Below are 13,101 nucleotides of genomic sequence, written 5' to 3' on the forward strand. Positions count from 1 at the left end.
TGTGTGTGTGTGTGTGTGTGTGTGTGTGTGTGTGTGTGTGTGTGTGTGTTTAAAAGATCAGGTCCTGGGATAACGCCCATCTTTTCTGGTACTTAAAACTAGTCTACCAGGTCCTACCTGCCAGCTCTCAGCCCAGACTCCAAGAATTTAGCCAAAGTTAAGGCTGCCACAGCCCATGAGGAAAATGGGGTAGCCTTAGGTTCTAGTATGCAGATTCAGCTCTTGTCAGTACAGAAGACTCCTGTCTGCTCGGGTGGCTTTTTAGAGGGGACAATATTTTATTTTCTATGCCTTGAATAAAAGCTGACAGTTTTAATTTTTGTTTTAATCATTTTATAATTTAAGCATACTATTTTATATATAAATGGTAATTTCACTCTTCTGTCAAACTCAAAGTGGAAGAAGTATGTGGTTTTCATGCAGTGACACATTCAATGCTCATGACAAATTCCAGTTTTCCTCAATAATCTTTACAACTTTAGGCCTTTGGCTCTGAGCACAAATTTCATTCACCATACAATTCTTCTGATAAGATCATCCTTATAATTTGTTGCCTTGCAGTGATATTCATTTTAGCCTCAATTACTTTGCAATGTTTGTTGTTGTATTTTGTTGTTGTTGTTTGTTTGCAAATGTCTTCTGTTAGATTTTACATGCTTCATGTAGGCAGGATGTACATCTGGTTTTAATCATGACTGGATCACAGGAGAACAATGATAGCATAATCAAAAGGAATACCATTTGACCAAACATTCATATATTTAGTTCAAGTAAGATTTTTGTTCTGATCCATAGAATTCAAAATCTTTAGTTAGAAAAGTATATTCTGAACTATTGTATTGCCTATCTTATGCATCAATAAAATATTGAGTAGCCATGATTTATAATCTTACCACCTCAGTGGTTTCTTTCATATACAATAAAGAAGAATTCTAAAGTTATCCACATTTATATTAGATTTTATTTAAAATGGCAATTTATTCAAGGGTATTAGGAGTGTTAGAAAGGTCTTGTGGAAAGATTATGGTAAAGAGCAAGAAAAGAAAGGAGAAGAGAAAGTCCGAAACTGACAGCAGGAATGAAAAAGTTCCAGGTGGAATTCCTACTTGATTCAGCATTTCGAGCAGAGGGTGGTTGCAACCAAGAGAACCTTGGCTGAGGTCACTGTGCATCAGCTGTAGAAGTGGAGGTGCCGACATGATAAAGGGTACTCCAGGATGGAGCACTGTGGATAGGCAGCAACTATAGTTACACGTTGTGACCAAGGCCCTTGGGTGGACAAAAGGGCATTGGCAAATAAAGAAGAATGGGGAGGAGAAAATATTTCCAAATGGTATGAGCTTCAAAAGAGGGCTGTTTCTCTTTTTAAGAGGATGTTAGTAACCATCCTTTATATGTGTAAGAAAATAGCTTATGATACAAAATTTTGCTGCCTGAAGGGCTTAAGTATATGGGAAAACATAGTGGGTAGTTTTTAAAAACTATAGAAAGAATAGGTAAGGGTTATTCTTCTTTTATAAGCTTAGCAACCTTGACTTTTGAAGGGAGGGACAGAGGACAAGGTTTGAGCTCTTCATATGAGAGGCCACCTTCTGGAGAGTTCTCACCTAAAAAAGGGCTCTGGATAATGCTGTATTTCTGCAGAAGAAAAACCTTGTCACAATTTTATGATCTAGAATCTTCCAAAATACAATGAAAACATAATCTAATGGTAAGAACACTAAAAACAAAATTCCTGAAAATTTCTATTTTCAGGTGTATCACAAGTCAAGATATAATATTCTATAATAATATTCCATAATAATAGCCCTAGGGACAGTTTATTAATTGTCACATTTTTTATAGATCTACTTCACATTATTGCTGTATGTAGAGGAAATTCTAGGTATTATTTTCCTGAATTGTAGAGGCCCATTAGTTTGGGCGGCATAGTCGACCACTGAGCACAGGGCACATGTGACTTAAAGATTTTAGACCCTGTCAGTCCAGGCATATTTCTTTGTCTAAAAGGGTATAGGTTGAATGAGCCCTCAGCTGGTTCCCAGACTTTATGTGGTCAATGCCTTGCACATGTTGAGTGCTCCCCACCTAGGAGAATCCTCATATAGCCTTTGCTCAGCACTTGGAGCACTCTTCGCTCTCAGCACTCATTCAAAACCTGTGAAAGGCTTTATGCTTGGTTATGTTTTCATGTGCTCATGTTCCTGTGTATTATTCTTATCACAAAAGATTATCTATAGCAAAAACCACATCTTTCATCACCTAAAGTGCCATCTAACTCAGTGCTAGACTCATGCTCAGGACACAGATGACCACTAACTGAGTAAAAAGTACATAGTCCCAGACTGGAAAAGCAATACTTAGACTTGCCAACACTCCCAAGGCTTCCTTAGCCTACATTGAAGCTTCTGTTTGCTGCAAGGGCCGCCTATCAAGCTATCCACATACACACAGTCACCCCATTATTCCCAGAAAGGTTTTCCATTGCCTAATTAATTCAACTCTACTCTTTCAAGATTGCCCACTGAGTAGCTCTATTGAGTCCGGATAACTTAGGAGGCCAGCTCTCCAGCAGGTCCTGTATGAAGTGAGCATGAATTAGAAGCAGTGATAAAACATTACCTGTTCCTATTGCTCTTCTTATCCTAAATCTGTTCTTAGGAAATTGGCTAGCCCTGCCTAATTACCATTCACATAGAGCTAGGTTTCAAAACAGAAAGAATTTCCATGCCATCAGAAGATCTTTTAAGTGGAAGGCAAAGTGAGAAACTAAGAAAGAGAGGGAAGGGGAAAGGGGAAAGGATACAGGGTGGGGGAGGGAGGGGAAGAAAGGGAAAGGGAGAAGGAGGTAATGGGAGGGAGACAGAAAGATAGAGCACCCAGGTACAGGTTCACATGCTTACTCCACAGGACAGTGCAAGCAAGTCCACACCCCTGACATAGATGTGTGGTTCCCTGGAGAGTGATCATTATTGCAGACAGAGACTGTGTATCTTAGGGGAGGGGGAAGGGGAAGACAGAGGAAGAGAGAGAAAGGAAGCAAGAAAATGGTACTAAAATACCCACAATGTGATCCCAACATGGTTGAACGTACACACACACACACACGCACACACACACACACAACAACAACAACAAAACAAAACACCCCACCAACAATAACAATAACAAAAAACACATACAAACGATATAGTGACGATCACAGATCTGGAATGTTTTGGAAGGTTCAGAACACTGTTAGGAGGCAATAAGATGGTGAACAGAAGCCAAATAAATGACCACAGTTTCCGCTGGCTCAGTGTGAGAACAGGGCTGTGAACACTGTCACATAGTAAGATATTTAAGTGCTAAGAGGAAGCTTCTACTGTGAACCTAGAAACGGAATAAGCTTTCATGTGGCTCTAAATCAAATCCACTGCAGCCTGTTAAGCAAGCTCCGCCCTCTTTCAACGTTGCTCAACTACCACCTTATTTTCAATGGGAAGGAAGAAATTGCAGCCAAGTTCTGCCATTCTTCCTCAATCTCTACAGCATTTTAAAGCAATCTAGTTCATTGATGTGTGATTTATGTATTGTAAATGACATTTATTTAAAATCTATGATGCAGTAAGTTTTGACAGATGCAAACATCACAATTAAAATATAAAATATTGATATCCATCCTCCTGAAAACCTCTGTGGCCCTTTGTTGCCCATTCCTTCACGACCTGTGGTTTTGGGCATATCTCCTGGTTTGTTTCTTTGTAATTATACTTTAGTTTGAATTTTCAGTGTTTTATAGTAATGAAATTCCATAGTTGTATATGTTTATTCTTGAATTATTAAATTTGCATTTTGTATATATATATATAGTTGAATATTTGTTTTTGCTGAATAATATTAAATTACATAGAAATACAGCATTCTGTTTACCTAGTCACCTATTGATGTATAGTGGAGTTATTCTTAAGAACTTATAATAAATAAGAGTTTGTGTAGATATGATTTTTTTGTTAAATAATCAGAAAAAAGAATGCTGGTTCATTATATAAGAGCAAGTTTTGCTGTTAGAAAACCTGCAACACACAATGAAGGCAGGGAGCTGCCCTATCTGACCCAGAGCATGGTTTCTAGGTGGCTGATGGGAGCCGCAGGAGCGAGAGGCAAGCCAGGGCTCAAATAGCACCATGCACTCAGGTCCAGGGAAGCATGCTTACTCCACAATACAGTGAAAGCAACTCTACACCCCTGCTATAGATGTGTGGGCCCCTGGAGAGGGGTCATTATGGCAGACAAAAACTGACTATCCCAGGAAAGATTAAGAATAAAGACTATGGCCCCGAGCGCCTCCCACAGAGGGAAATGAGAGCACAGCCACCATGGAAAGAAGGACAGTGACTTGATCACAAAAGAAAGAAGGAAGGATAGCAGGGAGTAAAAAGGTGGGGGCGAGGGAGAGAGGAAAAGAAGAAGGAAGAAAAGAAAAAGGGGAGGAAATGGAGATGAATGGAAGGAAGTGGAGGGAAGAGAAACCCTCAACCCAAACCAAGAAACTGACTTTAGATGTACAAATTGGAGTCCAAAAATAAGTCTTCATCATAGATGAACTGGGGTGTCTGGGTAGGGGGACTCCCCTATTTTGAAGACTAGGTAAGAGGGGATGCAGGAAAGGGGGTGGGACTGGGAGGAGAAGAGGCAGGGGCCTATAACTGAGATGCAAATTGAGTTAATTCATTTTTAAAAAGTCTTCACCCTCATGTAATAGGTTTTTAGTATTTTCAACTGTAGAGACTCTAATGGGTTTGGATTTACATTGTGTTGTGTGTGTGTGTGTGTGTGTGTGTGTTCTTAATTTGCTTTTCCTCAGTGTATGTTGCATATTGCAGAGTTGCTCATGTGCTTGTAACTCCTGTACCTTCTGGGCAATGTTTCTCCAAATCTTTGCCACCTTCTTTCACTCGGTGGCCAGTCTTCTTTTGTCTAAGTTCTAAGAGCCTCTGTAGACTGAGTATCATATCAATCTTTTGTTAGAGACACGTACTGTGACTAGTACCTGCTACCTAATTCTCCAATATCTGAGACATGTTTCTCAACGATCGAGTTGGTTTAGCTGTATAAGTTGTGAGTTCTGTTCGGTGAGTGAGTCATACTTCTGTTCTATCTAAGCATCTTTGTCCTTTCCAAGGTCACAAGCAGGGTAGGAACCTAAAGGCAGGAGCTAACACAGATCATGGAGGGGTGCTGCTTTCCATGGATTGCTCAGCCTACTTTCATGTAGGACCCAGATGTTGTATTTAGGGTTTCTATTGCTGTGAATTTTTGAAATGCTGGTATTCTTGAGTCAGAATTGGGTGTCAAAATTAGATTTGTAAAAATAATTATTGTATCATATTATAATACTTATTATAATATATCATAATATATTGTTATATTATATTTTATATCAATACAATATTATATTTTATATCAGTACAATATTAATCGTATATAATTAATCCATTCTGATTATGTTCACCACACCCTCTGTTATCTCTTTCTCAGCCCTGTGAAATTCTCCCCTTCCTTGCCTTTCCCATGTTACTGTATTTTTGTGTTTGTGATCCATTGAGTTTGACCAGAGTAATATGTGTAAACATAGGTGGGGATTTATCCACAGGATCCAGGCGGACTTGCCAGTGGTATACATCTAAAGATTATGCCTCCACCTGCCCCCAATATTAGTCAATAGTTCAGCAGGGAGGGCGGTTGCTATGGTTACGTGGATTCTGGGGAAAGGAAAGGAGGAAGGGAGGGTGACAGGAAGAGACAAAGAGAGAGACAGAGAGAGAGAAACAGAGAGAGAGATCACAGAGTTCCCTGATGCTCATTAGCCCTGTGGCCAGCTGCAGTCTACAAGGATGTCTGTTTGTCACGAATCTACTGCTAAATTTAAATCTCCCAAGTGTCACAAAGTGACCCATTTCTTCCATATATGAAAAGTGCCACTTTTTGTTTTGTCTTTAAGAAGCAAAGGGCTGGACATGTAAGTTCAAAGCTTGTAGAAAATCATGCACATTTCCTCTCTGCCTAAAGTTACACACGGCCGCAGAGCAATAGGTACAATAACAAAATGTCTTTTGTGATTTGTGAGATGTCCCCAGAGAGCAGAGGGTTTGAGAGAGATTTTCAATGGCAAAATTCCAGTCTCAGTTTTGTCACAAAACTAAGTCCACACTCACAGTTATCTTAGTTATTTCCACAAGACACCTCCTCCAATCATACTGTTATTTTTATGGTTTAAAGATGAAAGACGTGTTTGATAGGAGAAACAATTACAAGTAAGGTATAACAAGGCAGTCTGAAGCAAGGAGCTGTCGAAAAAGAAAATGCCAGTTTGGATGCAAGATGAGATGAAATATTTACATACTGAAAACTTTGACCCTGGCAATGGGCTTTAATAAACACACATGGTAAATACGAGGAGACAAAAAGGGGTGTCTCGAGGGACAGTCTTCTCACAAGGCAAAGAAAAGGTGGCTGTGAAATGGCACCGAGGGAGGAAGGTCATCTACCAGTTCCTGCCCAGCATTGTGGCCCTTCCAGAAGTGGACCAGCTCTCACCAAGGCCAGTGACTGCTAAATCCTTGGCCTCTCTGAGCAGGACTTTGAATTTTAACCCACTTTAGTAATGACGCTATTGGAACATCTCACACACCCTCTCTCTCTTTCACTCTCTCCCACCCCTCAGAAAACTAAGGGCAGACAAAAAATTTAAAGGTCACATACTTCCCATTAACCTGCACCAAAGAGAGTAGGTATGAAAGGCACGGCTGAGGAAGATTGTGGGTGGGGATATTTTTTTAAAGCAGGGAGAGTTGGGTTTTTTTTTAATTTATTTTTATCTTATATGCATTGATGTTTTGCTTGCATATATGTCTGTGTGAGGGTGTCAGATCCCCTGGAGCAGGAGTTACAGACAGTTGTGATTTGGTGCTGGGAACTGAACCCCTGGGTCCTCTGGAAGAGCAGCCAGTGCTCTTAACCAGTGAGCTATCTCTGCAGTCCACAGAAAATGTAATTATTTCCTGTTTCCAGTGATGGCTTATGACAGCTTCTTCTATAAGGGTTTCTCAAACTGAGAGCATGAGTTCATATAACAAAAGGAATACTACATGCAGATGACTTTCAGCTCCCTGTTTCTGATAGATCTGGCTCTAACTTGCAGTTTGCTGCTATCACAGACCTCAAAGATCCCCAGGATTGAGAGTAAACTTTAAAACAAAATACTCAAAAACCAAACAGCAAAATGTTCCCGGTGCTGAACTGAGTGCCTGCTTACCAGGTAATAGTCATCAACCTGTCAATTATTCTCAGTTCAGTGGGTTTTTGTATCAAGTCTGTCGTGTTAAATGAACTTTCATTCACCTGTTTCAATTGTTGTCTCAGGGGCTGACCACCTCTGTCTGCTAATCTAGGCCTGGTCCTGGAAGGTTCCAGCCTGTGTACAATCTAACCTAGGCCTAGAATGTTTTCAGTCTCTGAGACCTAATGCTTAATAAGCTCGCTCACTCTTTTTATTTCTTTCTGAACTCTGTACTAGCTGGCTCAATTCAGCTGTTCTGGCTCAATTCCTCTCTCAGCTGACTTATTCAATCTGTTCTTTTTCTCTGCCTCTGAATTGCTGTGCTCGACCTCCAACTAACTCCAGTAATCTACCCTAATCTCTTGGTTCCTTATCATTCTCTGGGTCATTCTGCCTTCACCTGTGACTAGCTTGTGCTCTCTTCAACCTGTCTCTGTTTATCTCTCACAGTAAAACTGCCTTCTTTTTCCCTGTATTTCCACTTAAGTAGGTTCCCTTTCTTCTCTCTTCTCTTGAGAGTTGGACTACCCTAGTCAGTCAAATCTTTCTCTGATTCATCACCTCTTCTATCACTCAATTACATATCACTTTCAAACATGGGTTCTTCCTTCTACAAACTAAATTACCTACTTGGTTGGGATTAAAAGCGTGTATCACAATGCCTGGATCTAAGATTTCCTTTTTTTAAATTTATTTTATTTTATTCATTTTTTTCTTTATTAATTACACTTTATTCACTTTGTATCCCCCCTGTGGTTCTCTCCCTCATCCTGTCCCAATCCCTCCCTTCCTCCACCCTCTGCAAGCATGCCCCTCCCATTTACCTGCAAATTTCATGATTTCCTTGTTTTTTATTGCTGAGTAATATTCCATTGTGTAGATATACCACAATTTGTACATCCATTCCTCCACTGAGGGGCATCTGGGCTGTTTCCAACTTCTGGCTATTACAAACAAGGCTGCTACAAACATGGTTGATCAAATGTCCTTATTGTGTACTTGAGAATCTTTTGGATATATGTCTAGGGTTGGTATAGCTGGATCTTGAGGAAGCGCTATTCCTAGTTGTCTGAGAAAGTGCCAGATTGCTTTCCAGAGTGGTTGTACAAGTTTACAGTCCCACCAGCAGTGGAGGAGGGTTCCCCTTTCTCCACAACCTCTACAGCATGTGTTGTCTTTTGAGTTTTTGATCTTAGCCATTCTGATGGGTGTAAGGTGAAATCTTAGGGTCGTTTTGATTTGCATTTCCCTGATGGCTAATGAGGTTGAGCATTTCTTTAAGTGTTTCTCTGCCATTCGATATTCCTCTGCAGAGAATTCTCTGTTTAGGTCTGTACACCATTTTTTAATTGGATTACTTGATTTTTTGCTGTTTAACTTCTTTAGTTCTTTATATACTGGATATTAGCCCTCTGTCAGATATAGGGTTGGTGAAGATCCTTTCCCAATCTGTAGGCTGTCGTTTTGTTCTGAGGACAGTGCCCTTTGCTTTACAGAAGCTTTTCAGTTTCATGAGGTCCCATTTATTGATTGTTGCTCTTAGAGCCTGTGCTGTTGGTGTTCTGTTCAGGAAGTTGTCTCTTGTGCCAATGAATTCAAGGGTATTCCCCACTTTTTCTTCTAAGCAGTTTAGTGTGTCTGGTTTTATGTTGAGGTCTTTGATCCACTTGGACTTTAGTTTTGTGCAGGGTGATAAGTGTGGATCTATTTGCATTTTTCTACATATAGACTTCCAGTTAGTCCAGCACCATTTGTTGAAGATGCTGTCTTTTTTCCATTGAATAGATTTGGCATCTTTGTCAAAAATCGATGTCCATAAGTGTGTGGATTTATGTCAGGGTCTTCTATTCAATTCCATTGATCCACCAGTCTGTTTCTATGCCAGTATCATGCAGTTTTTAGTATTGTTGCTCTATAGCACAGCTTGAGATCAGGGATGGAGATACCTCCTGAAGATTTTCTTTAGTTGAAACTTTCTCTATATCAGGCTAGTCTTGAACTCAGATCTGCTTGCCTCTGGCTCTTGGATTAAAGGCATCTTCGTATTTTAGCCAGCTCACAGAGACCTAAAAAGTCTTTGAATGTGATTTCTTGCAGAACAGCTATGTTCTGAATTAACAGTCCTCTACACTGCCACATAGTATTTATTAAATATATTTCCTTGTCTATACTCACAAAAACTTACTGTCTGTCCCCAATTATAAGATAGTAGTCCCTTTATCTTTTCCTTTACACACAGTCTTGAATCATATAATTAAAAATAGATTTTGGAAAGACATTCTCAAACTTCTAAGTTTTTTCTTTTGCTTTAATTTATTCATTTATTCATGTTATATCCCAATCATGGCCCCTCCCTCCTCTCTTCCCAGTCCTACACTTCCTCCCTGTTCTCCCTATCTCCCCTCCTCTACACCTCAGAAAAGGGGAGACCCCCACCTACCCAGTCCAGCACATCAAGTCCCATCAGGACTGAGCACATCCTCTTCCACAATGGCCTGGCAAGGCAGTCCCACAAGGGGGAAGTGATTGAAAAGCAGGCAACAGAGTGCCTGTCAGAGACAATCCTCACTCTTTTTACTAGGGGACCCACATAAAGACCATGTTGCCCATTGGGTACATATGTGTAGAAATATCTGTTGTAATGAGGATTGTGCTGTGTCATTTCCTCATCTTAGAGAATAAGGGTGTTTGTTCATTTGTTCTTTCTTTCTCTTTCTTTCTTTCATGGCAGGTGTATGGGAGAGTTATTAATCCATACACAAGCACAAGCAGATAGACAACAGCAAGGTGGTGGCTCTGAGAAGAGTTCAAGCCCCAGTGCAAGGGACAGACAACACACAGGGGCCTCTGAACAGCAGAATCAGGGTCCTTGGTATTAGGGGATCATTTATTTACAGGTGCTATGTGGATGCCCCTGCCTACAAATTCACCGAAATGATGTATATAATATTTTAAAGTATTATTTTAGATATTTAGTAGACTTCAAAAAGTAAAAAAAAAAAAACAAAAAAAAAAAAACAAAAAAAAAAAACAAGCTTTTTAAATACAGAAATGAAGCTCTCTCACTGAGAGGGTTTTGCCCAGATGATGACCTCTCAGGGCCTAAGCTAGGACAGAAGATATCAGGCATCTCTGAAGTGGGATATGACAATTTATAGACTGCCTTGACTAAAGCTGCTGGTGTTGAAGGAATGTACCCTCCATGATTCTGTAGCTAGAAAGTTCTTCTTTCTGTGTGAGGGATGTGATATTGTTACAGGGACCACAGTGAGAGAAAAGAGAGAGGGAGATTTAAAGCTCAAATCAATGAGATGTGCAGAAGAGAGGTGTTAACTGGGACTATTCCCGTGACCTGTGACCATAAGGTAAGGAGATCATGTCAGTAGCAGCTCAGATCTCAGGGCCCAAGGAGAGTAAATGGAACAAGAATGCAGGAGAATGAAACATCCCAAGTCGAAGGTGTTATGTTGGTACAAAGGACATAGTGCCCATGTGGACATCAGTCAACAAACATAGGAATTAGTCCTCAGTTGCCTTCAGCCTTCTTATTTAAAATAGGGTCTCTCATAGGCCTGGAACTTTGCCAAGCAGGCCAGGGTAGCTGGGCTGAACACTTGCATGGATCTACCTGTCTTTGCCTCCCATCTTTCTCACTCTTACTGAGATTTCAGGCTTCGGTCATCGTCTGTCTTTCAATGTGGACATGAACCTAGGCCCCCATACTTGCGAAGCACGCACTTTATTGAGGAAGTTAACTTCCCCACTTTGATGAATAGCAACACTTTGAAGATATTAAAAATCATGGACAAAGATCTAACAATGAAAGTGTGCTGTGTACATGACGTGTGTGGGGTGGGGGTGGGGGGGTGATTCAATTACAGTTTCCTAAAATGTTTGTGAGTGACTGAGCCACCTACCTCTGCACATGGGTGTGGCTTTACAACCCTTCCTTGGTTTCATAGAAAAACTCTACACGTCATCTCAGTGCGACACCAGTGGAGTCCTGCTGCCTACTCGAGACCACGAGCAGCAGAGCAAAAGCACCAGGGAGCAGATGGGATCTACACACATCGATGTGAGACTGAGGAGCCTCAGCACGCGCAGCCTAGTGGCACCAGAACCCCAAGGACACACGTCAGCGTCAAACCCAGCAAACAAATCCAGAGGCTAGGCAGCATCAAGCACAAAATTGCTTATTAGAGCCCAGTCCTAAGGCAGAGCACACAAGCCAGCCAGGCAGCAGGCTCACTCACAGCTTACATTAATAACTACACAAACAAATAAGAGGCCAAATCAGAATGCATGATAAAGAAGAGTTAAAGCCCTGCTAAAAAGGCATTTATGCCATGAATACTTTACAAATTAAGAGAGGCAATAGGTGTATAGGGAGGAGGGATCTCTTCACATATTGACCTGGCTGTGTGTAAGAAATCAGTTTCATCCATTTCTCTCATACTTAAAATTACTTTACCTATGTGTGAGTCATATCTTTCTCATTGTGTTGGTTCTTACATATAATGTTCAAGAGATATAGTAAAGAGTTCTCCCAGTTCAAATGGTAAAACTTTCTATATATTATACTCTTAGAGTTTGAAACCCAATAATATTTTTGTTTCTCTAAAAACAAATTTATTTTAAAAGACGGTCTTTCTTTTCATTGAAAGTTAACTTAGTATTGTAAAACAGAAGTCAGAGAGAATACGACATAGAAATGACTAAACGGAAAGGCAAGGAGCAGACTAACTCAACAGTTCTTACAGAATATTGTCAGGGCCTAAATTTAAACTTTCTTATTGTGGAAATATTATGCCTGTGGTGATAAAAAGTATTGCAAGACAGAGGTGCTACCTATGAAGCAAATTAAACATCTTTGCCTCGTCTTACCTCTGCAGTGTCCAGGAAACATATTTCTGTTTATTTGCTAAAATTCTTAGAGTACACTGTCTCAAACACATTCTCAAGACGGCTCCAGAAGGAGCCTCGAGACACACTGCTGGTAAAGGTATCAAACTTTGCATCCCAGTGTAAGTAGAAGGGACTCTTTCCAATGGGTTTGTCTTTGCATCTCACATAAGCCTCCCCGTTCAAGAAAATACTCCCCTGATGCCTGTATCTGTTGTGTTGGAATTAAGGCTACCTCATTTTGATCTGAGCTTTATTTGTGCTGTCAGGGCCAGTCTCAGTGCTTGCTAGGTGGACACTGTTAACTCAGAGTGAGTGGCTTAAAAGTCACGTGTGGGCTGGCTTATGTTTGCCCTTCATGTACACAGATTTAGTAAGCAGGAATTGTCTTCTACTCTTTTTGAATATGTCAATCATAATCATGTCTTTAATTTATGGCCATATTATTTCTTTATACATCTGTGCCTTATTGTGAGTTAGAAATGACATAACACACTGTTTTCTTTTTAGCAGTGCTCAGTAAGACTGTTACATATTCCAGAATATTCGCTTTTGCCTGTGTGCTTCTAACCAGAGAGATAGGCTTAAGAACTCTACCAATTTCCAAGGTTTAGCCACCTTGCTTGAAATACCATCAACAGTGATCATGTTTACCTACCAGCTCACCCTCCTAAGACTGTCTCCTCTGTACATGCTAAAACTGAACTCACGGCTTCCAAGGCAGAGATGGTTCTCAATCAATATGGCCATTGTGTTAAGCTAAATGCAAATTGGCCCTCTGCCAAAGCTTTGCCCCAGACATTAGTCCTGTGTTCCCCTAGTGAATTCGGCCTTTCTTACAGGATTCAGGTATTTAATCACTGGATATCCACACCACA

The sequence above is a fragment of the Psammomys obesus genome, unplaced genomic scaffold (genome assembly GCF_907164565.1).
Source record: "Psammomys obesus unplaced genomic scaffold, mPsaObe1.curated_primary_1811, whole genome shotgun sequence".
Lineage (NCBI taxonomy): Eukaryota > Metazoa > Chordata > Mammalia > Rodentia > Muridae > Psammomys > Psammomys obesus.